This window comes from Rattus norvegicus, chromosome 4, assembly GCF_021556685.1.
Source record: "Rattus norvegicus strain SHRSP/BbbUtx chromosome 4, alternate assembly SHRSP_T2T, whole genome shotgun sequence".
In the NCBI taxonomy this organism is placed as follows: domain Eukaryota; kingdom Metazoa; phylum Chordata; class Mammalia; order Rodentia; family Muridae; genus Rattus; species Rattus norvegicus.
The window spans coordinates 156730634-156757718 of NC_141537.1; the positions used below are offsets into that span (position 1 = coordinate 156730634).

Here is a 27085-nt window from a genome sequence, read left to right on the forward strand (position 1 = left end):
AGCACAGTCTCCCTGGTCTCCCGCTCTTAGACTGCCGTGCGTATCTCTGCAGGAGGCTCCCACACGAGATTCTCTGTTCACAGAGCCCTCTTTTATTCTAGCGCTCTACGATTCTGTTCCTTAGAAGTTCTGTAAGGTCTAAACACTAGGACTCAATATCTGTGAACTGCTGCAAAGCCCATGGCACGCAAAGCGTCAGAGCACGCACACAGCCTTCCACAGCGCCTCCTCCTGGAAGTTCGGGGTGTGCTGCATGGTGAGAGATGTCCGCAAGGCTACCTGGTGGAGGTGAGAGAGTGGGTTCTCACTGGGAACTCTGGACGGCCTTCCTCTTTGGGCCTCCGTTTATCTTCTCTATTGAGACAACTTGTACTTTTACTGAGATCAGCAAGTTGAACTGGAGAAGTGGTTCTCAACCCTAGCTGCCTATTAGAGCCACCAGATTTTAAAATATACCAGTGCTTAGGTTCTGTACCTCGGGGACTCTGATCATGTGGTCTAACAGGAGTTCAAATTCCAGGCCCCTTTATAAATTGCAGGCTGCCATGGTTCCCTCCCTGCTAACACACTGTGATTCTGGTACCTGTTTTGAGCCAACTTGTAGCTAATAAATACACTTGTTGGGTGAAGCTACTTGTCCTGTTGTCAACTCTCCTTTTTTAAGTCTAGACATAAAAGTCTATCCAGATGGATCCTGGGTCATCTGAAAGAGGGTTTCAGACCTCCTTTAGGTCTAAATTACCTTATCCAATCCAACACTTAACTTAAAGCACATTTTGTAGAACAACAAAGTGGGAACAGTTATGTCTCCAGGGAGCAGAAATTTTGTGCCACTTTGCAGATACCCCCCCCACCAGACCCAAATTTGGAATCTGCCACCCAGGTACCTCTTAAGAGTCCCTAAGTTATGAGATCAGAGATCTATATAAGGCGCAACATTCAGCTACATTCATATAAGAAACAGTGGAGCCTACCTTGCATAGAGAGACATAATAACACAGAAAGTATATGTTTAAGCAAAAAAAAAAAATCATAAGGAAACAACCAGAGCTTATGAGATGGGGAGATGTTTTTGAACAAAACAGAAGACAAAGACACCGTTTCAAAAAAGATATGCTGGCATTGTGGTGTATCAGAAACTCAGTTTGAGGCTGGCCTGAGCCATTTGACAGGTTTAAAGCTAGCTAGTACTGTACAGTGAAGCCCAGTTGTTATAAAACAATGCTATTACAAGTCAAAAACAGTAGACTGGGAAGACGGTTTGCACCACGAAGAGAAGGTGTTAAGATGTCGGTCTGATGTTTCTCGTATTTGATCACTTGGTCTAACTGGTGGTGCTGTTTGGGAAGGCTGCTGAACCTTTAGGATAAGAGGCCTGGCTGATAGAGGTGGGTAGGGAGCACTTTCTGGTCCTGTCTCTTGCTTCCTGAGCTTCTAGCATATGAATAAACCCACACTACAAATCGACACCATCACAGAACAGTGGTTCCCACCACCATGGTTGAAGCTGCTCTGGTCCCCATGTCTTCCCTGCCATGCTGAGCTGTGACTTCTAAAGCTGCCAAGACAAACCTCTTGTGTCTTACATTGCTTCTCTCGGCTATTCTGTCAAGTTAATAGTCTTCTTACACCGTGCTCTAATACATCCACAAGGAAAAGGCAAAGCCAGGAGAGAAAAGTGAGGAACTAGTTCTTGGAAGAAGAGAAAATCTAAGGCACCAATAGATACATGAAGAGATGTTCCACATAGCTTGTAACCAGCAAAATGCAAATTAAGCTAGCACTGAGGTACCATAGCCTATCCATCAGACGAGCAAACATTAACAAGATTGCTAACTCCCAGTGTTATAAAGCTGAGGGAGATGGGGCTCTCAGCTCTGCCTAAGTAGGTATGAATTCTTATAGCTGCTTGGGGGAATTAGAAAGGACATGTCTTCCCATCCAGAAATACCACTTCTGGGATTTTATACTTGCGAGAACTCAAATATTTCTCAGAAAGGTATTTATTCCAAATTTTTAAGGGAGCATTGCTTTGTGGGAAGAAAGAACAGCTAGAAACAACACTCCAGGCAGCAAGGTGATAAACCTGCAGGACCTTCATCCATACCTTGTAATTACATGCTTGTCCAAAAGAACCAGCACTTTATCTCTTGGTCTGTGAATAGATGTCCACACTTAGGGCTAAATTGGAAAACCCGGAGAAATCTGGGAACCTCAATTGAGAAAATGCTTGCATCAGATTGACCTGTAGAGAAGTCTGTGGGGGGCATTTTCTTGATTAATCACTAACATGAGAGGGCCCAGGCTACGGGGGGAAGTACCACTCCTGGGCAGGTGATCCTGTGTTGTATAGAGAAGCAAGCTGAGCAAGCCACAGGATGCAAGATGATACTCCCTGGCTGCCTCCGGGGTCCTTTCTGAGTTCCTGCTCTGACTTCCCTCAATGATGAACCGTTACATTGAAGTGTAAGCCAAATAAATCGTTTCTTTCTCAAGTTGCCTCTGGTCATGGTGGTTATCATAGCAATAGAATGCAAACTAGAACGTCCCCAAATGTGAATTCTATGTGTGTGCACTCCATGTTTTATGCACAGACAAAGATGTTAACCTTGGGTCCTGCAACAGATGAAGCTGAGGAAAGAAGAAGAAGAAGAAGAAGAAGAAGAAGAAGAAGAAGAAGAAGAAGAAGAAGAAGAGGAAGAAGAAGAAGAGGAAGAAGAGGAAGAAGAGGAAGAAGAGGAAGAAGAGGAAGAAGAGGAAGAAGAGGAAGAAGAGGAAGAAGAGGAAGAAGAGGAAGAAGAGGAAGAAGAGGAAGAAGAGGAAGAAGAGGAAGAAGAGGAAGAAGAGGAAGAAGAGGAAGAAGAGGAAGAAGAGGAAGAAGAGGAAGAAGAGGAAGAAGAAGAGGAAGAAAGAAGAGAAGAGGAAGAAGAGGAAGAAGAGGAAGAAGAGGAAGAAGAGGAAGAAGAGGAAGAAGAAGAGGAAGAAGAGGAAGAAGAGGAAGAAGAGGAAGAAGAGGAGGAAGAAGAGGAAGAAGAGGAAGAAGAGGAAGAAGAGGAGGAAGAAGAGGAAGAAGAGGAAGAAGAGGAAGAAGAGGAAGAAGAGGAAGAAGAGGAAGAAGAGGAAGAAGAAGAGAAGAGGAAGAAGAGGGGGAGGAGGAAGAAGAGGGGGAGGAGGAAGAGGAGGGGGAGGAGGAGGAGGAGGAGGAAAAGCAGTACTTTGTGTGACAGTGACCACAAAAAACCCAACTATAAATTCATGTTTATGTTATTACTGTAAATACAGTAAAACTGAATATATACTTGGATGGGAACAGAGAGTGTCAGAAACCAACACAAATACAGATGTCACTTCAGGAGTCACATATGGGTTTTATCTGGAATCTTCTAGGTTAAAGGATTGTCAACTATAGTTTAAGATATAGCCCATGATTATAGATTTGTTAATTTGTTATTCAACTAATATGGCATTATAAAAGGGCAAGGGCTGAGGGCACAGCTCAACGAGAGAATAGAGGCTTAGCATGTCTAAGAGCATGAATCCAACGTCTAATATGGCCAAAGAATAAATAAAAGGGAAACAGAGAAAATAATTGGGGCTGGGATGGTGGCTCAGGAGTTAGGTGCTTATCACCCAAACATGAGGTCCTGAGTTCAAGCACCTGGCTAGCACTCCAGCTGTTGGGGCACAGAGATAGGAGGATCCCCAGAAACTTTCCGGCCATCCAACCAATGTTCAATCAGAATTTGCTTCCAATGTCCCCTCAAAAATCTGCTTCTAACCACCCACAAGAAGAAAACAAAAACAAAAACAAAAAAAAAAAAGAAAAGAAAAATCCATGGAGGAAGATATCCAGTGTCAACTTTGACTTCTGCATGCATAGGAACATGTGACCTGTGAACATGTACCCCCTACAGAGAGAGGGATGAGGAGAACAAATAACAATAATGAGGAGAAGGAGGAGGAGGAGGGAAGGGAGGGAGAGGAGGGAGAGGAGGAAGAGGAGGGAGAAGAGGAAAACTAAATGTCTGGTTCTAACCACTCATCTACAGATGAGAACTGAGGCCCAGGATATAAAGACAATGTCTCTAGAATTGTCCTATGACCAGTCTTCTAGCTTTCCCCACTTTCTCCTTCAGCTTTGGCTTTCTGGGATAAATCAGAAACTTTATAGAAAACTGTCTGGAGCTGAAAGACATTGTAATAATATATAGAACTTCCTGGCTTGAAAAGGGGAGTTGAAGGAAGGAGTCTTACAGGAAGCAGACAGGCTCAGAGTCCCAACAATGGGAGGTGAGACTTGTAAACCAAGTGTTCAGGTAAACCCCTGCCTACACTTCCAGTCCCAGTCCACCAGCTTCTCCTATGTCCACCGGAGCCTTAGAGTTCCTGGCAGGGCCATCAAGCACATAGGCAGACAAGCAGCCCATGGCCCAGTCAGGGGATGGCATTTTAGGAATGAGAATTTACCAAGCCTCAGTTACCAGCTGACACAGGATGCCTGAGGGGACTGCCTATCTCTAAGGCAGGCTGTGAGCTGCTCTGCTGTCCAGTCATGGAAGGCAGGCCCCAAAGGGACCCAGACCCTTGGTTTTCAAACTGCACTGACACAAACCATGGCTGATACAAGCCTAATGTCTGGGAAGCCTTCCGCTCTCCAGGTGTGACTACTTGACAATGCTGTTGGGGTTCAGTCTTTGTTTTCAGTCAATGCTTTGTGGTCCCTTGGAAATTGAGTTTTCCACCCTCTTTCCCACTGTCCCTCCATCCACTTCCCTAGAGCCTCCCCAACTACTCCCAAAGCTTCCTTCCTTGACTGAGGTTTTAGTCCAGGTTGAGCTGCAGGTTCAGATCCCTTTCCCTGCCCAAGGTCATGTTCCAAGTCCCCTGACCTGATCAGGCCTTAGCTTCCATGGGCTAAATGTTACCTAGAGCCTTTGCAGACTGCCCTTACCCCTACCCTAAGGGAGCGTGTTAAGAAGGGAGCCAAAGAGCCAATTCATTCTCATTATAGATGAAATGGGATCTACCAGGGGAAAGGTGCTTCCCCTGTGACCCTTATTCTCTGGAACTAATAGCCTGGGTGTGATCATGAGAAACACAGATAATTTAGGTTCTAAAATAGGGATACTCTACTAATACCTCCCCCCAAACCTCTGAGAACATATAAACCACAGGAGATGGAATTCGATCCAGAGGACACAGAAGAGACAAGGGAACTGCATATGATGTATCAGGAGTACTGGTCCTGGACAACAAAAGGGACGTCAGTGGAAAAACAGGGAGAGCACAGGTATTGTCTCAGGTCTGGGTGATCAGGACAGAAGATAGATGACTGATAAGTGACAGGCGACAGATAAATGATAGTTAAATGTGGAAGAAAATACCACTAACAGTGTTTTATCACTTTATACTGTTCCTAAGTTTTTACACATACGATTGTTCATCTTTACAAAACCCCAACCCCCAACAAGACCCCCGCAGCAGAAAAAGAAACAGAGGTGCCTTGTGTTTGCGAACTGCTAATGGTATGTCAAGTTTACACGTGCTTACCTTCCTCCTCGTGGTAACTCTTCACGGTGTGCACTGCCAGCCCCTTTTGTACAAAACAGAAAGGGCTAAGAGACTTGCCCAAACTTATGGCAGCACTAAACTCTCAGGGCCATGTGCTTGATCTCTTGGTTCCCAGCTAGTGACCATGGTGTTCTGGAAGTCTGTGGACCCTTCAAACATGAAGTCCAGCTTGTGAAGAGTCCACTCAGTTCTGGTTTGAACCAGAGATTACTGCTTCCTGGTCTGGCTGCCATGCTAGGAGCCCAACCATACACTCCTGCTGGCACTGACTGAACTGACCCAGCCATTGCATCCTCCCACCTGAGTGATGGACCAACCCCTCCTTCACTGAAAATGTTAGTCAAAGTAAACACTTCCTCTCATAGGTAGTTTGCATCAGTATTGGGTGAGGGCAACAGGAAAGGTGGTTAATGCAGTCATGAGGCTGGCTGGTAGTTAAGGCACAGTGACAGCTCGACAGGCTGGTTCAGGGATTGTGCCCTGGCTCTATTGGGAAACTGAGATCACTGGGACAAGGCTGGATCTAAGTGCATTGGCATAGGCCAAGGCTCCATTGTGGTTGCAGCTGGGAAGGAAGCCATGAGTAAGCTAAATTATAGCCTCATGTGATCTCCTCTGCTCAAGTCTGATGCTTACCCTGACGTTGTACCTGGTTCCCTAATCAATAGGTCACAGCTTCTCTTTTCTCTTTCTCTTTTCCTCCTTCTCTTACCATCCTTCTGGAGAACCATCCCCACCTGAAGGAACTTCGTTCCAGAGGCCGTGAGGGAACCCAAGAGACAGGAGGAAAGGAATAGCAGGTTTGCTCCTGGGGTTTCTAGGGTGGTACCAGCCCAAGGCTGTTTTAGGGCAGACCACTACAGCCTGTCCATGTGAATGGTCCGTGTTCCCGAGTATAGTCCGTATGTCCACAGAGTGCAAATGAAGCATTTCTTCCTGACCCAAGGTCTTGCCGTCATCCTATCCCAGGCTGGCTTGTGGTACACAGCTGCAAGGCATTATAAGTCCCCACACATGGTCCCAATCCCAGTGTGTTCCTGAGTCACTTATCTGTTCTCAATAATTTTACCAGGCCAACAGCAGCATCTGGCCTTGCAGGGCTTTTAAGAGGAACAGGTACAGCAATGAACAGAAAGGCACACCATGAGGGGAAGGCCATGTAGGTGAGCCTTTCATTCCTGACCACAGCGTTGCCATGGCTGTATAGTTCCGGAAGTTCCACACTTGCAGTGGGAAGGCAAAAAGGCAGTCTGGCAGTCTCCTATAAAGTTAAATACACTCTTGCCGTATGCCTCCGCAACTGTGTTTACTCAAGATAAAAACACATAGGGACACAAAACTATTCATAGCAGCAGAGACACATAGTAGGGGAAAAGGGACAGCTTAAATGCCCATTTATCTGCTAAAGGGACAAGCAAGTTGTAACATAATTGTATAGCAGAATATATGCCATGTAAAGGGGAACCAGTCCCAATATGGATGGATTTCCAATGTGTTCCAGTAAACCAAGGCCAGTCTAGAAAAGGCAGAGGGTCTGTTTCCGCCACACAGGAAAGGCCTGATTCAGAGGGAACACGGGTCATCTGGGGCTGTGGAAATGCTCTACATCTTGATAATGACAGCAGTTACACAGTGGCCGACGTCTGTCGGAGCATATCAGTCCATGCCCTTAGAGTGAGTGGATTTCATTGTATATAATCGCACCCGAATAGAACTGATTTTAAAAGAGAAAAAGACCAAATCTGTGCCCCCCCCTCTTACTTTTTCCAGAGGCTATTAAGCCATTTCATCTTTAAATCCTCCCTCTACCCACAACCCCAGGTCACTTGAGTATTAACCTCCTTCCCAGCTGCGGGAGGAGATGCTGTATTTCCTGCTTCTTCCTGCTAGATTGCTTTTGCAGAGACCAGATGGCTCATCATTGAGCCGGAGGAGTGCAGGGGCCAGGAATGGGACAACAAGAAACCTAGAGGTGGGATAGTTGGATGGGAGAAACTAGGAAGCTAGGCCCAAGGCCCGAGAGTTCCTGGGATTTGTGGCAGAAATTACCTGAGCCAAAGATGGACACCTGTGTGTACCCACAGCTCACTCTGGGACACATTGTATGGGATGCAATGATAGTCGTCGTAAATGAGGCTCCTGGTCCCAAAATGTTTGTTTCGATGAGTGGTGAGGATTTGACTCTGGGTGGGAAGTCACCACAAGAGAAAGTTAAGCCCTGCATAGAGCCAGACTCTTTTAATGACTACTGCTACTACTGTTAGTCTCTGCTCCAGGGACTGGCAGTCATAGCTCGCTGTAGACGTCACTGTAGATGTTCTCTGCTTAGTGGCACTCTGACAGTGACATAGAAAGGTATGGAAGATCTCAGCATGGCGAGGGCTGACAGCTCTTCCCAGAGCTGGCACTCACGGCGCAGAAAGCAGTTTTAGTCTTCTTAGGGCATGGTGACTGCTCAGCCAGCTTCAGGGCCTTCCAGAGCTTTCCAGGGGCTGACATCTCTACCTAGAGCCCCTGCTGCTTTCTCACTTACTTTCCTTTGGGGTAAAACCTTCTCAGATCTTCCCACTCCTCGCATCAGGGGAAAGATGGCCGACAGAGTCCTGGGTAGTGGGCATCTGACTGTCCCCTTCAGCCAGACCTTTCTTGAGAGCACGCTGCAGTGCTCAGATATCGTCAGGAAGAAGAGACTGGTCTTGTGGTAACCCACCAGCCTCTCCAGGAACATCACAGTTAAGAGGAAAGTGGAGAAGGAAGACCATAAGCATTCTGCTTCATGGAAGTATGATATGGTCTGTTTATGCATTAGAGCTGCTTACTGGGTTTAATTTAGGGGAGAGAAGTTTCTTTCATGGGGCAGCAACAAAAACAAAAACAACTTGGGAGGCTTACACCTGAAATCTGAACACTGCAGACCAGCGTTTCTCAACCTTCCTAATGCTGCGACTCTTAATACATGTCTTCATGTTGTGGTGACCCCAACTGTAAAATTATTTAACTGTAAATTTGCTACTGCTGTGAATCGTAATGTAAATATCTGATATGAAGGCTATCTGATATTCGATCCCCAAAGGGGCCATGACCCACAGGTAGAAAACCACTGCGTGTAGAAGATGCGGTAAGAGAATTGCCGTGGGCTCATGGTCACCCTGAAGTAAGTAGCGACCTCCTGGCCCGGTGAGCTGCAGAGCAAGACTCTGTCAAAAGCCAACTCTACTTCTGCAAGCAAAACACGGACACATTCTAATCCGAGGTCTCTGATCGTCACTGAGAGACCTAGCCCCATCTCATTCAGCCCTGCCCTTGCAGAGAGGGGCTGCCTGCAGTGTCTCCTGGCAACCCACCCCACCTCACAGCTCTCTGCATACAGGGAGCCTTGATGAATATTCAGTCCTTCCTAATGCCTGGACTTTGAGGCAATTTTCTCATGGTGGAAGGAACTAGTAAGGGATGTGTGGTTACCTCAGTCTGTTTTCTGTTAGTGTCACCAAATTCCTGATGTTGCATGTATAAAAAAAATGACTGGCTCAGGATTTTAGAAGTTGGGAAGTCCAAGTAGTATGGCTAGGACTAGCTGTACCTAAACATGGCAGCTGGCACAAGATGGTGTGTGTGTGTGTATGTGTGGAGAGAGAGACAGAGAGAGAGAGACAGAGAGACAGAGAGAGACACAGAGAGAGAGACAGAGAGAGACAGAGACAGAGAGAGAGAGAGACAGAGAGACAGAGAGAGAGAGACAGAGAGAGACAGAGAGAGACAGAGACAGAGACAGAGAGAGACAGAGACAGAGACAGAGAGAGACAGAGAGAGAGAGGCAGGCTGAGCTAAGTTATGGCAGGCCACCCTTGCGGGACCTAAGCTGCTCTTGTGGGAATTAATCTATTGCTCAGAGACCAGCATTAATCCCTTAAAGTTCATGACCCAATCACTTCCTATTAAGTTCCACCTACTAAAGGTCACACCACCTTCAGATTTTATATATTGAGAAATATTAGGAGTCAAGCTTCAGCACAAATTCTGACAGGGACAAACTACATCCAAATCTGTCGCCGAAACTGGACTTCATTTAGGAGTGGTATGGAGTGGAAAACAGGTTCAAACACAAAGCATCTGAACACGTGCTAGCTTAATCGATGGCGGCTGCTATCAGCATGTGCAACTTAGCCATTGTTTCCCTTCTCCATGTGGCCCTGAGTAACAGGGCCTCTCTATTCCCCCATCCTCTCTCCATCTCCTCCTGGCCTTCAAGCTGTTAGTTTCACAGACTGTTTTGTTTTGGTGCAAACACTTGCTTACATCTCCAGTCACAACCCCAGGATTTCTCTTCTAGTTAACTCTCCTTTCTTCCCTGGCGAGCTCCCAGAAGAGTCAATGCTAAAGGGGCCTCCCTTCCCTTTGCTCTCTTGTCCACTTGCTGGAATCTGAGCTCTTCCTCAGACCCTCAGCAGTACCTTCCCGTGGGCATTCCCACTGATTTCATTGCCAAAATGAGGGAATTTTCCAGTTCCCAGTAGACTCAGTGCTAGCAATCGTCAGTGTTCAGAACCTCCTAAAAGCACCCTCCATTCATGGTTTCTTTCCTTGGCAGAGGAGTGAGCTATTTTGCTTCCTGATCCTTTTTTTAAAAAATGGTAATAACAGGTAACCAGCACTGGGAGGAAGTCCAAACAGCTACTCCAGAAAGACTCATGAGAAAAGGAACCTCTACCCAGCCTCAGCTGTCACCCTAAAGATGAGTCTTGCGACCCCCAGCCAGGGATCTCTTGTTCCGGCTCCAAAGAACAGAAAAGAAGTGTCTCCATTAAACATGTTGAGGTTTTCTTTAAAGTAGAGACTCCAGTGCATGCTGAGTTTGGGGCTTGGTTTTGAGACACTGGTCTCACAGCATTGTGTGGCTGTGTGCCTCTAGTCATGTGATACTGAGAGGGAGCCACCCATTCATGGGCAAAGAGATTTCACAGAGGCCTTGTCTCAAATCGCAGCAGAAGGCATGGTTCCCAGAACAGGGTGTAGCTTTGAGAGACCTGCCTTCAGATGTTGTCTTCTTACTGAGATGGCTTTGGGTTCGAGAGTGGCTTCTCTGACCTCTTTCAGCCCGAGTTGCTCAGCTGTTAAAGAGACGCCCTGAAGCACATACCTGTGAGCTCTCAGAGGCTCTCCTGATGACTGACTGGCTGCAACATCCGGTTTTGTTCCTGGTGCATTGCCGAGGTTTATATGCATCGCACGGCTCCCTACACTAGAACGAGCTTTCCAGAGCCGCTCCTGTGGCCAACTCATTTCTACATCCAGTGCAGGACATGGCCGGGCACATAATAGAGCAGTCGCTACTTGTCACAGAATCCATAAATAAATCCTGGCTCCTGAGGGACTGGAAGCAATGGGGGAATCAAGCGAGTGTACACACACACACACACACACACACACACACACACACACACACACACACACCATGCAAATGAAAGCACCAGTGCATGCCGTAGACATATGGACTTATTCATCATTGCACTACAGGCTCAAGGCATATAATCCTTTTCCATATATCACCTCAGTGTGACCCTCGCTTCACACCCATCGGGAAGGCTTGGGGAGATCCACTCAGAACAGAAAGTCAGTTTGCAAGTTGAGTGAGCCGAGCAAGTCTCACTTACCTTTCCTTCTCCCCTCTAGCAACCTCCCTTAGCCCCAGAAGGCCAGGGCTCATGCTGCCTTCTCCGTTTCTACTTCGCAAGCCCGGGCAGTTAGCTGTCCGGCTCGAAGTCTGGTTTAATCGGAGCCCCAGGAGCGAGGTGGCCTCTGGGCACCAGGCTGGCAGCACCACATGAGTTACAGAGCTGAGCGCCTTCACCACATCCTGGCAGCTTCCCTCAGAGGATACCTCTTCATTACTTGGAAGAGATTGGAGCCAGGCTGCCGAGCAAAGATGACTCAATAGGGTGGATCGGGGCCATCGAGCCGGTGGCAGCTTCAGAGGCTGCCTTGCTGTGAGCCCTGCGGCTCAGCACCAGAGTTGCAGAAACCTAAAATTCACCTTCCTGCACCCTCAGGAATGGGGAAGTCAGGCCAATGATGAGACCCGTGTTTGTGCAGTGATCTTGCCTCAGTAATGTCCTAAGAAGAGCTCTGTGCCTAATACATTCTTAATAGTACAGCCTGGTTAATACATTATGCTAATAACTATAATTACGCACTGGTGTCATTTGGATGATGGGAAACCAGAGTTAAGAGAGGACTGATGACCTCCCAAGGACCCACGGCTAAGACTTCAGCTGTGCCTCTTGCCTAACTTCACACTGCCCCTGGTGTCCCCAGTATTCCACTCCTCTACTCCAGGCCTCTGTGGGGGGTGGGAGATGGGGGATGGCTTCTGGGCTGTGAATGGAAAAGCCTTGATTATGTCTTCCATAGAAAAATCTCTACAATTGGACAAAAACATTGGACCTCACCCAGCCAATCACCTGTCTCATAGCTTTAACCGACCTGTAAGTGCTAACTCTGCTCACAGTACACATCTAACTCGTAGGTTCATGGAATACCTACTTTCTTCTGATAAATCAGTCAGAATGTAACACTCAACATACTTGTGCATACCCGCTTTGGTGAGCAAAGACACACACACACACACACACACACACACACACTCACACACACACCCCTCTCTTGGTGCCAGCATGCCCATATCCACATTCCTAACTTCATGCACACACTCAGAGCCCTCATAAAAATGCAGAGTTCTCACCCAAACTTTTAGCCCCTCAAACCTATTCTTGCACAGTCTTGCACACAACAGAAGCACATCTATACACACAAACACACTCACTCTCGGATATGTAGCCTCACACATCCAGACTTGCACGCACAGGATTGCATGTACATATGTGTTACCTGTTGGCACGTACACCAAGGTCAAACCAAGGACGTTTTATCGCCTACATGAACCTTGACCATACACACCATGGACATAATCAATGTTCTGTGACGACCTGTAAGCCATCACCCTGTGGCTACATGTGGGTAACATTCACCAGTCCTGCCTGGCATGACAGAGATAAGCTGGCCAACGGCCAAGTTCACAGCTATGACAACATGAACAACTGTCATATGGGCATGGTGCCATTAGCCTTTTTGTCCCTAAACCCTGGTTTATATACCAGACTAGGCTTTGCTTGGGGGAGAGGGACTCTTCCCTAAGACTGAGGCAGCCACGTCAGGATTTAACAGACTACAGAGCTTGTGTGCAGGGCTCTTCCTTTTTCCTCTATGGCCTTGGATAGGTCACCCTAATTTCTCTGTTCATCAAACTCTGCCTCTGTGGAATACGGATAGTGATACATCACCACCGGAGCCATGTGGATAAACGAAGTAATAAATGGCCATAAATGCCATGCACAACAGAAATTAAATACTTCAGGACTGAATATGGAACGGCAGTGAGTGACCTCTCTTTTTGGCTCTCGGCCCTTCAGCTTTTTAATGTGCTACTGAATGACATCATTCCTCTGCTCAGCGACCCCTTGACTTCCCATGAGTCGTCCACCCACAAGCTACTCTGGAAATCCCTTTCCGACCCTGGCTCCATTCATCCTTCCTGATGTTACCTATCTAGGTCTCGGCACCTGCTTTCTATTGTAGGTTTTAATTTTTCTCTGCTCAAATGTCACCTCCCCAGGGGGTCTTGCCTAACAGCATGCTCTCCCCACCCCCCACCCTTTAATTCTCTTTCCGTTCTTATGAGCTTAGATGGCGCATTCACAAGTTGCCTTGTGGTACTTATTGCTCATCTCCTCACCATGAGGCGATGCGTACATGCACAATGGCCAGCCCTTTCATCCACCGCTTAGTCTCCCGTGACAATGATGGCAGCACAGCCTGGTATGCCAGAGGCACTCAACAGATACTGTCTACCTCGGTAGACACTTGACTCCTCCCTGGGGAACATAACAGAATTGTCCATCCCCAGCAGAAATGCCCTCTGTTCCTGCTCTCCACACCCTCTTCCTGTCCAGCAATGCACTGGGTTTCTAGTCTTGTTCCATGCACGCAATTAGGGAGTCCGTGCTGGCAAATGAATGTATTGGGCTGACCTAGCCTAATGGTTTGTAAGCAGGGAGGGGCAGCAGAATCCCGGGGCTTAATTTGAATACATTCCCTTGTGACCAAGTCCAGGGCGGATACCCAGACAGGTGCATTCTGTAAAACCTCCTCGGGGAAGCTTGGATGTTTGCGGCTGTACTCATCCACAGGAGGCAGGGGAGAAGAGAGGCTCTCCTGACCAGAGCTGCTGCCTGGGTTTCAATCGGAAGAGCAACCCCACGGGGCTGGGGTTGTGGAATGGAGCAGACTCATTATGTTTTACTAGGACATATTGAAAGTCTGTAGGGCATTTATGCAGCGCCCACCCCGTGGTAAGTGCAAGCTCACATTTCCTGTGCACTTACAGTGATTAAACAATTACTTTCCTCCGGGATTCGCTGATTGCTTTGCGGTGCTTAGGAGTTTTCCTGCACTGGGTGGCCAGTACATGGAGCTGGCTGCCACGCTGCTGAATGGAGCACTCTCTCCTCCACTGTAAAGAGCAGTACCTCCAGTCACCCCAGTATTCACAACCCTTTACAGCGAAAATTCATCAAAGAGATCACTTCACACACTCTATGCAATCCTCTACACCCCGTCTTCCTGTTATGCTCCTTCCCCGGGAAACTTCAAACACCGAGGGCTAATAATCTTCATCCCTGTATTTTGGTGGAATATTTTTTCCCTTAAAACAAAAACCCCAGAAATAACATCATTTTATTCCGCCTGCATTTCTAACAGGTGAGAACTTTTAAAAGGTATAATAACAGTATCATTATCACACCTACTTAAATTAATGGTAATTCTCTAATCTCTGCTAATACCTTGTCTGCATGTAAATTTCCCTGGTTGCCTTGAAAATGTCTCTTTCCAGTTGCTTTCATTTAAATCAGGATGAAATCAGACCTCCACATTGAATCAGGTTTGCTTTTTCTCTTAAGTCACTCTCCCTTCCCTCTGGAGCTCACCCCAATCATGCTTGCCCTCGCTCTCCCCTTTTCAAGGTCACAACTGCTTAAATATTGCTGAAGGCATTGGTCGGTTCCTCTTTCTCCTGCTAGGCATGGACATGTCAGCAGCGACAGCCTCTGCTGCGATTCCTGGGGCTTGCCAAGCTTTTCTCACCCACATTCGTCAACTGTATCTCAGCTCCTCCCCATTTCCCAGCCCTGGTATGTGCCAGGGTTCTGCCCTTGGTCCTCTTTACACCTCACCCTTCTCATTTAGTTATCTGTATTGTTCAGTCTGGAAGACTTAAAAGCCGACTCAAGTTTCTGGGTCTAGAACACCCAGAGGCCCAGTTGATATCGCCCCTGCAAGGGTCTGCTGGACCTCTCGATCTTCACCTGTCTGAACTTCAACACCAGCCTTTCTGATGACTATGGCTCTACTTTTGAACTCATTCCCAACCTCTGCCTCTCTCAGGTGCATGCTGTAAGGTTAGGTTTAAGAAGAGCACAGAGCTGCATTGCCATTTGGGGTAAGAGAGTAGGGAATTACTAATGTCATATACGGACAGGCAGCCCTTGCAGGGTCCTGAAGAGCTTTCAGTCTCTCCAGACCAAGTGAGGTTTCTTTCTCAAGGTTTCTAAGGACCCAGTGCCACATAGCAAGTATCCAACTGACTTAAGTGCCTACAATTCTGGTTTGTCTGGGATTCCTTTTTCTCTTCAGGGAGTCCACTGTGACTGACCACAGCCCACAGCCCACAAGCCCACAAGCCCACAAGCCCACAGCAAGTGGTCTGTCAGATGAGTGCCTGGAGAGGGGCTGGCTGCAGGGGTTGTAGCCTGGTCTGTGAGACAGTAGTTTCTGATCTAAACCACATTCGTCTACTTACTGGACAGCTCAGCACCACACTGACTGCCACTGCCTCAGTTCTAGCTACCACCATGCTCTTCTTGGATTTTTGCAACCCTCCTACCTAAATTCTGTTTCTGTCTTCTCTCCAATGTCTTCTCAACTCAATATCCAAAGTTCTCCATAAGGATTCTTTTCTCAAAATTATCCTAGGGGTCCGTTTTTTCACAACACTTCACGATAGGCCTTAACTCCCTGGACAAGAAGCATTGGTATTGTTGGCAGAGGTCTTCATTATGGAGGCTGCATGGGGCACCTCAGCGAGCGCCACAGCATCCTGTGAGGGATGCATCCCAAGTGGGCCTTGACCCACTAAAGGTTGGCAGAGACATTATCTCCCAACAAGTCTGTCAGTCACTTAGAGTTCTGGGATGTCCATCTGCATTTCCAAAACTGGAATGGAGCAGAATCCCAGTTGAGAATCTCTTGCTAGATCTGCTACACCCTTCCCGCTCCCTGTGATGATTGGTTTTGTCAACTTGGTACAGTCTTGGTTCACGTGGGAGGGTAGTTTCAGGGAGAGATTGTCTAGATCAGATTGGTTTGTGAGGGATTATCTGGATTTCCTTAACTGAGGTGGGGGGAGAGATCCACTGTTGGGTGGCGCCATTCCCTAGGCAGAGGGTCTTGAACTCTGTAAGACTGGACAAGGTGAGCTTAGCACATGGATACAATGTATTGATTCATTCCTGTCTGCTCCTTGACTGTGGATATAATGTGAAGAGCTGCTTCCTGCTGTCTGGACTTCCCACGAGGATGGAGTGTAACAGAATGTGTGAGTTAAAAGAAACTTTCTAAAAAAAAAAATTAAATAAACAAACAAACCCTTTCTCTCCTAAGTTGCTTTTGCCAGGGTATTTATATTACAATATCAGAACTAAGATAGCCACCAAGTTCTCTGGTTTTGCCTCAGACTATGGTCCCTGCAAGCTTAGGCTCTTGTCTAGCTGTACCTCAGAAGCTACCTCCTTTCTCCAGCTCTCAAGGTAGAGACTACTTGCCTGTGTGTGTGTGTGGGGGGGCTTCCCAACATCTGTTCATATCCCACATTTCTTACTTCCAGTCTTCTCTACTTACCCTTTCTCTAGGGCAGCTAACTCACCAGATACACTGAGTTTCATCATTTTATTGGGGGCACTTCTGCAACCCTGAGAGCAAAGGGAGCCCCAAAGAACAAAAGCAGAGTCTTCTTTTCACCCAAGAAACAGTCTCCCAGGATCTTCAACTGCAATTACCAATGTTCATAGAATGGTGTGTGTGTGTGTGTGTGTGTGTGTGTGTGTGTGTGTGTGTGTGTGTGTGTGTGTGTGTTTCAAATGGAGGCCCTCAGTAATGGCTGCCTGTCTCTCACCCCTCTTGCTAACAGGAAAGCATACACCAAATGACCACAAGCTGTCCAGAATGTGCCTTCCCAAACTACCAGCAGGTTCTGAGGAGCCGAGATTCATGTCTATGCCGTGAACTCAGTAACTATTGAGGCGGTTCTTTTGATAACAAATGTGTGTGGGGGGACTAAGTACAGAACAGCAGCTAGTTACTACAATCTGTATAAGAAGAACGGCGGATGTATGTATGTCTGTGCCTGTGTGAAATGAGAAAATTGCTCATACTGGTTTCTGTAAGATGGGGGTAAGGTGAAGTGTGTGTGTGTGTGTATGTGTGTGTGTGTGTGTGTGTGTGTGTGTGTGTGTGTGAAAGAGAAAGGGGAAAGAAAGGGAGAGGAAGAGGGAGAGAGATTGGGATGGGGGGAGTATCGGACTTTGGCAAAACCATCTAAGACCACTTCATGTTGCATCTGCCTTTTCTTCCCTTTGTCCAAAGAGAATTCCCAGGCAGACCTGGGTTAGACCTCAGAAGGCCAGGCAAGGGCATCCTCAGCACCAGGTGACCAGCCCTGCCCCCACACCTACTGACAATTCTGAGGAGGTGCAGACCACCATGCTGTGATGGAGGGGATGGGTTGTGAAGGGATGGAGAGTGAGTGAGGGGAGGGGTGAGGTGTAGAGGTTGGTGGGGGAGGGAGAGAAGGCTGGCTGGCGAGCCTGGGGAGGCTGGAAAGTATGGAGGGACACCCGGACAGTTAAGCCTGGCAAGGGGCCGGGGATGGGTGGAGGGGGCGGGTCCGCACCGGTGAAGACCGCTCTTCCCCTACGCGTGTGACTCAGCAGCGGGCACGCGCGGGGAGGCGGGGGCGCTCGGCTTCCCCGCGCCTGGGGTACCCGCCCCCGCGAGGGAGCGTGATGCGGGCGCGCAGAGGGGGCGCGTGGGCCGGGAGATCCTGTGCTGCTCGTCAGCAAGCCAGCCGCCCACACTCTCAGGCCCTGCCTCCGCTCTCGCCCCCAGCCGGGAGTCCCAGGAGTGGGTGGAGGAGGAAAGGCTTTCCTGGATTTGCCCGTGGCTTGGGGACCAGGCAGCCTATGGGGGTCTGGCGAGTAGTGTGGGTGGGCATCTCTAGGCTCAGGAAGGAGACCGGCTGGCTGGCTGCAGAGTCCCCTCCTGCTGCTCTTTAGCCTTGATGACCACAGGGAACCCAATGGAAATTTCCAGGGTTCTTTGCTCTGGAAGCCTCTTCAGGATTCCCCTTCATTCCACCCCCCGGAGGTTCACCAGTCACAGTTCCCCTACTCCCAGAAAGGGAGCGTTTAGTCAGGGTACTGTCCCAAGGTCTTGCATTGAATTGTCTTTCCCACCAAAGGCTCTGCTTCGTTATTCTTCGTGAGCTGAAGGTACAGGCCGAGGAAGGAAATGATTGGCTCAGTGGAGTAGGGCAGAAATCATGGCCCAGGCAAGCTGAGGATTTGCTGCAAGGCTGCAGCTGGGTCTGTGAGGGAAGACTGGTATCTTGGAGGCAGGGTCAGAATCCGGATGTGTCAAAGGATAGTGTTGTCAGCCCACGGGTAGGAGCTTGGAGGTGTGGTGTGTGTGTGTGTGTGTGTGTGTGTGTGTGTGTGTGTGTGTGTGTGTGTGTATGTGTGTGTTACTGAATAGCATGAAATAGTCAAAGCTGCTGGGTAGGGCCTCTTGTATGCGGTGGCTCTGCAAGGGAAATCCTGATGCTAGACCCAATCAAACAATTCCCAAATGCTTCGCAGAGTTTTCGCTTCTATTGTTTTTTTAAATAATCATTGTGTTAAATTTTAGGACTGATTGAAAATTGTGGTAGGCTGGAACCATTCATCAAGGCAGAGATTGCGGAGTTCCCTGCCTGTGGCAGGGATGGGAGCGCATTCCTGACTGCTGGAAGCAGGAGGCTGGTTTGACCTGGCAAGTTAAAAGAGAGGCGGCTAGTTAGTGCCAGCCCCTGGCCGCCAGACAAGTGGGGAGAATTTGCAGAGAAAACAGGTTTCTCTCTAATGTATTCCGCTGTACTGTAACATTCGAGCTCTGTATCCTTATACAGAGAACTCCTGGGCACAGCTCAGCTGCAGCAGCACTGCCCACTTTCTAGGGGGCCTTCCTCGGGGATTGGGGGTGTCTAGGAATCCTGCCTTTCCCAGATAGAATACTAGTGACAGGAGGATGGGTGTGGAGGTCCAGTTTTGCAGAGGATTACAGAGGTGAGGTGGCTAGCTGGGGATGTGGGGGTGAGGAAGGAGAGGGAGGGGGAGGGAAGAAGCTTGTCATGAAGACGGCTTTCTGATAGTACCGAATTGACCAGACAGGCCTCACTTGGGGACCTGGAGGGGAGGATGGGGGGCGGTGGATAGAGAGGTGACAGCTGACTCTCTGCTCTCTGCTAGGCCCGCACAACCTTTCACCTTCAAGCACATTTCAGTAACGCACTCACCTAGCCTCACAAACAGCCCCCCTCCCAACCATGTGAAAGTCCACCATTGGGATCGTAACATTTCCTAGGAGATGTTCCAAGGAATGCTTGGCGGAGGAGCAGGACTAGAGGGTTCCTATCATGTCCCGGGCAGAGGGCGACTCCCCAACTCAATCTTCCATGTCTGTTTCTCCTCTGCCTTCCTCCCTCTTCCTGGGGTGAAGAAGGACGGACCTAGAGCTTCCTGTGTGCTCTCTACCGCCAGCCACAACCCAGTCTTTCTCTTCTCCCAGAGAAAAGGACTCCATCCTGTAGACATTTTCTATTGCTTGTTCCCCTTCCAAAGGGTATGTGTGTGATTAAGACGGTCATTAGCACCTTTTCTCATGCTTGGTCACTGGTGCATTCCCTAGGCTAGGAGGCTAGTCAGAGGCTAGGAATGAGGGGAGAGGTGAACTCCCTTTGGTCATAGACAGGAACAGTGGGATCCATTACAGACACAGGTGCCGTCTACCGTACACTTCGCTTGTATACCAGCCTGGAGTGCTGAACCCCCAGATCTGCTCTTTGCACATGCTCAGATGAGGGGTAGTAAGCTCAGTGCTGTTGGGCTAGTTGTGAGCTACAGGGAGAGGGGTTTGCCTTCTGATCTGCTCTTCCTCAGACCTGATACCGTCACCTTTCTCTCCATCCACCCCAGAAGCAAAGAACCCACTTGGCTGTGTGGACACTGGCTTTTTTTTTTTTAAACCAGCTTCCTTTTATCAGGGACTGGCTCAGTGCTGAACCCTGTGTCCTACATCTTCGGATTCATGGCCCATCAACCCCTGCTTGCTGCTTGTCCATACTTCCTGCTCTGTAGCAATACCTAACACCGCCACAGGACATTTTGCCACCCCTAACATTATCTCAAGATCCTTGAAAAGAGCTTTTCCAGCACCCTGATGCTTCTTCAGTCCTTCCTTTGTGGCTTTTGTGGCAGAGGTGAAGCTCACAAGGGAGTCTGTCCTCGATAACCCAAATATAACAAAATCACCCCTGTGAGCAAGATTTGTGCCTTCCTTCTTCCCTCAAGGGGTTTCAACTCTTACAACACATTAGTGGACTTCAGATATGCTTAGGTCCTCAGCAACCTCTTTATGTCTCTGACTCCTGCCTTGGCCTTCAGGTAACCAGGACCTTCATGTAGCTTCCTCTCAGGTTAGCACTGCCCTGGGAATTGTCCACATCACACTTCGATGTGGAAGTGGAGAGACCGATAAAGCTGCAAGGATAGTCTTTATCTTGTCCTAGCAGGGGCATTTTAACAAAAGAGAGAACCTGGGAGTGCTCAAAACAGTCTCTGTGGAGTTATGGCATGGGGGGGGGGTGGGGATTCTGTAGAGCAGCTGTGAACCTCCCACAGCCCCTGAACCCCGGGAAGTAGCTACAAGTTTGTTTCTGAGCCCCCGTGGGACCATGAAGATGGGTTCTTCTAATCTGTCATCATGAAAAACCAGAGGAACAGGATGAAGAGTTAAGGGAGGGGGTAGTTGGAGATGGGACTTGCAGGAAAGTGGGGGTCTGCAATTGGAATGGAAGGTTAATTAGTAAATAAATTAGTGGAAAAAAAAGAGTGAGCTCTAAACCCAGTCCTGCAGCTAACTAGTTTGGAAGCACCAGACACTTCCCCTCTGACTTTCATTTTCTCATTTGTGGAGGAAGCCTGGACCAGGTGGCCTTAAAGCATCCTTCTAGTGCTGACATTTGCTTGATTCCCCAGAGGGCCCCATGACGTCCTTTAGTCCTTGTAGCTCTGGACGAGATGAAATAACGTGACGGCAGCACAGAGCACAGAACCTTCTCAGGGAACAGACTCTGCATACCCTCTGTCCATAGCAATCTGCCACGGGGGAGGGACAGGTACCACGCAGCAATACAGCATTGGCCTTAGTTACATAACCCTCCTGATCCCAGCAAAGAACAACAACAAAGCAGCCTGTTCCCAGATCACCGAGAAACACACACACACACACACACACACACACACACACACACACACACACACACACACACCATTAGGGGCTTTGTAGCCACAAGCATCTGTAAGAGAATCTGAGAATCTTTCAAGTGTGTGTGTGTGTGTGTGTGTGTGTGTGTGTGTGTGTGTATGTGTTTCCTAGAAGTATCTCCTTTAAGAAAACTATTTGAGAGAAGTCTCGAATCCTTTAGGTGTGATGGGAGAGGTTAGGGTCCCCACAGTACCGTCACGCCATTTAGCGTCAAAAGGGCCTCTTATCTTTTTGGTCTCTCTCCCTGCTTTCTCTCCACCTCTGTGCAGGTTCCATAGTGAAAATCTAACCTCCATCCCCAGTAGGAGCAGAAAGGACTCAGTGATCCTGCTTTTTTCTGGACATGGAAGAAATCTCCCAGGTTCTATCCCTAAGGGTCATTGTTCTCCCTGGTAGGTCACTTGCCTTTCCTTGAGGAGACTGTGGCTTCCCATTTTAGGAAAAATGGCAGAGTTCTTTCTTCTCACCAGAGGGCATGGTGATAGCCGATGTGTCTTTGATATCCTAAGGGAAGGGCAGACAATCTTAAAGTGCTGCAGGAGAGCTTGCGGCGGGCATAAGATGCATTTTCAAGCTGTGAAGTTGTCACCTCTCATAGAGATCACAGACCATGGTGGCTTTGTCCTGCCTGGCTGTTTGACAAGGTCGAGCCGATAGTCACAGCTTTGAACTACTCTGGGTGCATACTGTTCGGTGGTAGAGGAATAAAAGAACAAGGGACACATGTCCAATGGTGACCTAATAGACCAGAAGGAACCTGAGTGTGGATCTGGTCTATTGATGTTATCTGAGAGTAGACGATGCATTCATCCTTCCTTGGTCTTTGTACATTGAAATACTGTGCTGTATTAAGTACTTAATAAGAGCCCCAAATAGTGTTAAGTAAGTAATAATTAGGAGTTTTTAAGGACTGAAAGAAGAAAGTGGGATGAGGTGAGGTCTCCCAGCGATAAGACTGGACTCCTGCCTGTGTGTGCCTCTGAGATACCACGTTCTCGGGTGCTTAGACCCCTAAGTGTTCTGGGCTTCAGGGGTTCCCCAGCTTTCCAGCTGAGAGCTCCAGCTTGTCTCCTCACTGCACTCCTGTCTTTTTCTTTCCACAAAGGCTTTCGGAGCTGGAAATGAAGCCCATCTGTCCCCTTCCAGCACAGCAATGAGAAGCCCTTTGCAGCTTCTGTAGAGACTGGCACTTGGTGCTTTTCCAGAGTGAAGCAGAAAGTTGCTGCAGTGTCCTGAGCTTGGAAGCATGCCAGAATTCTCCTGGTTGAGAACCTGCCAGTGTAATGAGTGTCCCCAGAACCTCTTATGAAGCTGCTGCCACACTGTGTCCTGACCATGGAGTTTATGTCTGGACCCACCCGTGTGGGGGAAAAATGTTCTGGCTTCCCACTAAAGGAAGTTAGTGTAAAAATCTTTAAGTGGGGTTTACATTCAAGAGTTATGTTTCCTTTTAGACCTTGGCCCCAGCTATGGATCCTAGCTTTCTCTTCTATTTCATATCCTAACCCCTCTTCTTCCCTCCCCACTCACTCCTAACCCAATCTCTTTCTCCCTTGCCTCCCCAGGAAGCAACCTTTGGGATTCAGGCCGCCCTGATTCTTGCTGAATCAGCAGTACCAACTGCTGTGCTTCTTGCTTGGGTTGGGGCCAAGAGGGACCTGTGCCAGGATGGCTCTGTGGGGCCCCGTGTTGTTGCCCACACAATATGGGAAGAGATGGGGGGAAGGAAAGGGTGCATGGGGTGGGGTATGGCTTGAGTCTTGAAAAGTGTGGGGTCTCGTTGCTTGCTTGTTTGTTTCTGGATTGAAAGGCAGAGGGAGGATCGGTTTGGACCTTTGCAAAGGTCTGGCATGCACATTTTATAAAGATCCGCTCGGTACCAGCTTCCAGGAATGCGCAAAGGTTTCACTCCCTCCTCGAGTGAGCCTTCCTCCAGCCCCACTTTCTAGCTAGTTTGGTTGGAATCCTCTGCCTGTTGATGGCAGAAGATGGACGGGATGTGTGGTTAGACAATGGTGCGAGCTTTGGCAACAAGGCTTGTCTAGGCTCAAGACATGCTGAGGCTGCCCCTACTCACCGACATGACACAGGCAGGGACGCACTGTCTGAGAAAGGAGTGATGTCTGCATGTAACACAGATTTATCCCAGGGCTGAATCTGATAGATGGCTTCCTTTCTGGCTATCTTTGGCTCTTACTATTTTCTGACACAAACCTTCACCTCTAGCCAAGAAACCTTTCCATCTGGTTCCAAATTTCTCTGTATGCCCAGTATTTTTGCTCTATAACATTCAGAGAGAAGAGGGCTCTAGGCAGCTGCAGAATGCTTACCCTTGCTTAAACATCTAGATGTGTCTCGTTATATGTCGTGTGAGGACCACTTGCTTCCTGTCTTTCCACAGCACAGAATTCAGGCTTTTAAGCAGACTGAACACCTGATACATTTAGCTCACGGATAGAACTCCACACTCCGGAGAGCTTTCAGGGTGAGCCAGCCAGACACTTGCCACCTTCAGGAAGACCACCCTCACTCAACAGTAGAAATATTTGCTCCAGTCAGCATCCTAGGCAACTCCAGCTAAAAGGCATATGCATAAATCATTGAGCGGTTCCCAGGCCCTAAGCAGCATGATACTAAGGAGCTCTAGAGATGACTGATGATGTGTTTAATGCGGTGCTGGAGGGAGGGAGCTCAATGCTAGAACATGTGCTTAGCATGTACAAAACCATGGGCATGATCTCCAGTAGGAGAAAAAAGTGAACAGAGGAAGAAAGGAGGGAGGGAGGGAGGGAGGGAGGGAGAGAGAGAGAGAGAGAGAGAGAGAGAGAGAGAGAGAGAGAGAGAGAGAGCACATTCAAGAAGAGAGGGGAGGAAAGAAGAGGAAAGGGAGGAAAGTAATGAAGAAGGGAAGGGTGCTCCAGGAGCGGGAGGGAAGAAGAGACAAAGCCACAGTAAGTACTAAGGGGACTTGGAATTTCACATTGAGTCAGGGAGCTTGGAGGAAAAGCTGAATGTGAAGCACAATGCCCAAACCTTACCTCCATGTGAATAATCCACCTGCCTCTGGGACTGGAGACTCAGGCAAGCCCTGAGATCCCAACTGAGCATGTGATCGAGTGAGTGGGCAAGTATGCTGTAATAGAAGCCATGGCCACAAAGGCAGCACAGGGCCATATGCGTCCATGGCAAGGGGTCTTTTCCAGGTCAGGCTGAGACCTGGCTCCAGCCAGGAAAAAGATAATAATCAATTTTGTAGATGCTGTGAGCCTTGATTGAAAAAAAAAAACAAAGAGGAAGAAGCTATGTTTGCGGCCTCCATTAAATAGCAGAAAGAGTGGGGGCTTGCACTAGCAGGAGCGGGAAGCAGACGGAGAAAGGATGCTAACCCCTAGGGCTTCTGTAAGATGACTGTGTTCACCCGCCTCCACGCTGCTGCTTTCTTAGCTTGCATCCCAAGGCCAACCCCTTTGTGTGTCCCCCAGCTGAAGGAGGGAGAGAGCCCAGGCTGCACACTAATCCCTATAGATGGTCACTGACTGATCCATCATTTCCCAGCTCCTGAGCTCCTGAGCTCTTTCCCAGTGTTGGGCAGGAAGAGGAATTAAGGAGAGAACAGACTATGTGGCCGGTTGTGTGTGTGTGTGTGTGTGTGTGTGTGTGTGTGTGTGTGTGTGTGTGCTTGTAGATAGTATCTAAAATGTCTCACACTTTGGACCTTTTACCCATCTGTATCACCTAGGTAGACCCACATTCTCCTGTAATGAGGACAGAGAGGAATAAGCAAAGCTTTGCAGAAAACTTGTGATCTGAATATCTTCCTCTCCCGTTTCTTCCCCCTCTGCACAGCAGAGAACTGACTTAGCAGAAGCATGAGATAGAGAACAGGTGGGGCTCGGGGGCACAACTGCTGGCTCTGGTCCCTTTCCTCACCCTATACTTGGAGGTCTCTCTCTATCTGCTGGCTCTATCTAGCCATGCCCTGTGGAATAAGTGATGCACAAAGGATAAACATCCACGGGGACATGGGTTGAGGACAGAGTGAGCTAAATACTTAATGAGCCACAGTGATTCATTCCGGAGTTCTATGGGGAAAATGTCTGTTGAAGCCAGGCAAAAACATGGGAGAGAAATAATATTCCAGGGGCCTCCATCCATCCAAGGTATGCTTTACTTCACAAAGAAGGGAAGAAAGTTGCAGGGGAGTGAGGTAACTATGCTCTTACTCTTGATGTTTCTGGGTATCTAGGCCTGGTGAGAAGCTATGGAGAAGCTAATGGTATGATGAACCTCTTCATTGCCTGACACAAGTTTCCTAGTAAAATGTTCCCAGCAGCTTCCACTGCCCTTCGCCATGCTGGTTGGTTCTTATTTTTGCTCCATGGGAAGCAGAAGCAGGGTAGAGAACACAGAGCGACAAGGATGTCACATGGTATTGACATGTGAGGCTGGAGAGGAATCCAGGGGATTCCTCAACCTCTGGACTCTATATTCCTCAATTTCTATAGAAAGCATCAGCTCTCTAGGACCCTTTGGGGGCCACAGAGGAGTCCTTCTTCCAAGATCAAGATCTGACATCAGCATTATCAATCTGTGACATTATCAATCACAGCTTCCCAACAAGTTGCAAAGATACTGAGGCTGTAACAGGAGAGAAAGAGGACAGCAGATATCATCAGGAGAGACTTTAAGAGAAGAATTCTAAGTACCAGACCTCTACGACTGCCCCCATTCTCTCTGTTGGGGGAAAAGACCATATAATATCTTGGAAGAATGTTGCCTTTAGCTGAGATGTGAGCATTGAGGAGAACCTGATTCTCTGGTTTTCAGGCCAGAAAAGAAAAAAAGAGAAAGCCATAAAACTGAAAGGCAAATAAACCACAGAGCATTTTCTTGGGTCTTGATTCAGATGCTTCAGGTCTCTCAAGCCAGATCATCCTAGACCTCCACCCCTGAGCACTTATGCTTCTGGCCAAACCTACTCTGTGATCAAGCATGCTTGGTTTACCTTTTCAACTCCACCTAGATGGGAAAGGATAGTGAGGTAGGGGCAGAGAAGAGGCGAGCTTTTAAGTAACGCAGCCAATCTTCACAAGTGTCTTCCAGACATAAAGCACATGTGAGTAGAGATGAGGCACTCGGCTCTCCTCACTTGCCCCTCCCTCTCCTGTAGCATCACATCATCAAGGCCTCTCGTCTAAAAAGAAGCAATACTGACAGGACCACCGAGCTCTCCCAACACAGAGGAGAAAACAGTCCAGCCCCCTTCATCTCTTCTTCCCAAGTTCCTATACCATGCACCTCACAAGTGAAACCTCGAGGCCCTAGACTCTATGTGGGGACAATTAGCATTCTCCTGGAATCCAAGATGAGGTTTCCTAATAACCAAAGGGAAACGGCTTGCCATAAGAGGCCACAGCAGAGATTTATAGAGGCATTGCATTCAAGAAATTGCCTTTCAGCTGTCTCTGATCTCATTGTTCTCTTCCCACTACCTGAACCCAGATAAGCTTCTGAGTCAGTGGAGAGCTCCAGCCAGGTGAGTCCTCAAGCTGTAACAGAGACATCCAGGAGTCTGGAGGTTGTTTCTGTGTAGCCTTCGGCACCGTAGGGACTCAGCATAAAGATGTTCACTTGGGTCAGAAGGGAGAAAGCTTCCCCAAGTGAGCCACTCCTGGCTCTGACTGCCACTGCATCAGATAAAGAGACAGCTCCTTCCCCTGGGCAGTGCTGTCTCCCACCATTCATCTTCCTGAATCCTGCTCCC

General features: G+C 48.3%; 1 protein-coding gene across 8 annotated transcripts in view; it reads right to left on the reverse strand.

Annotated features, from left to right (window-relative positions):
• Positions 1-27085, reverse strand: part of Iqsec3 (IQ motif and Sec7 domain ArfGEF 3) — a 96192-nt gene that overhangs the window by 67941 nt on the left and 1166 nt on the right.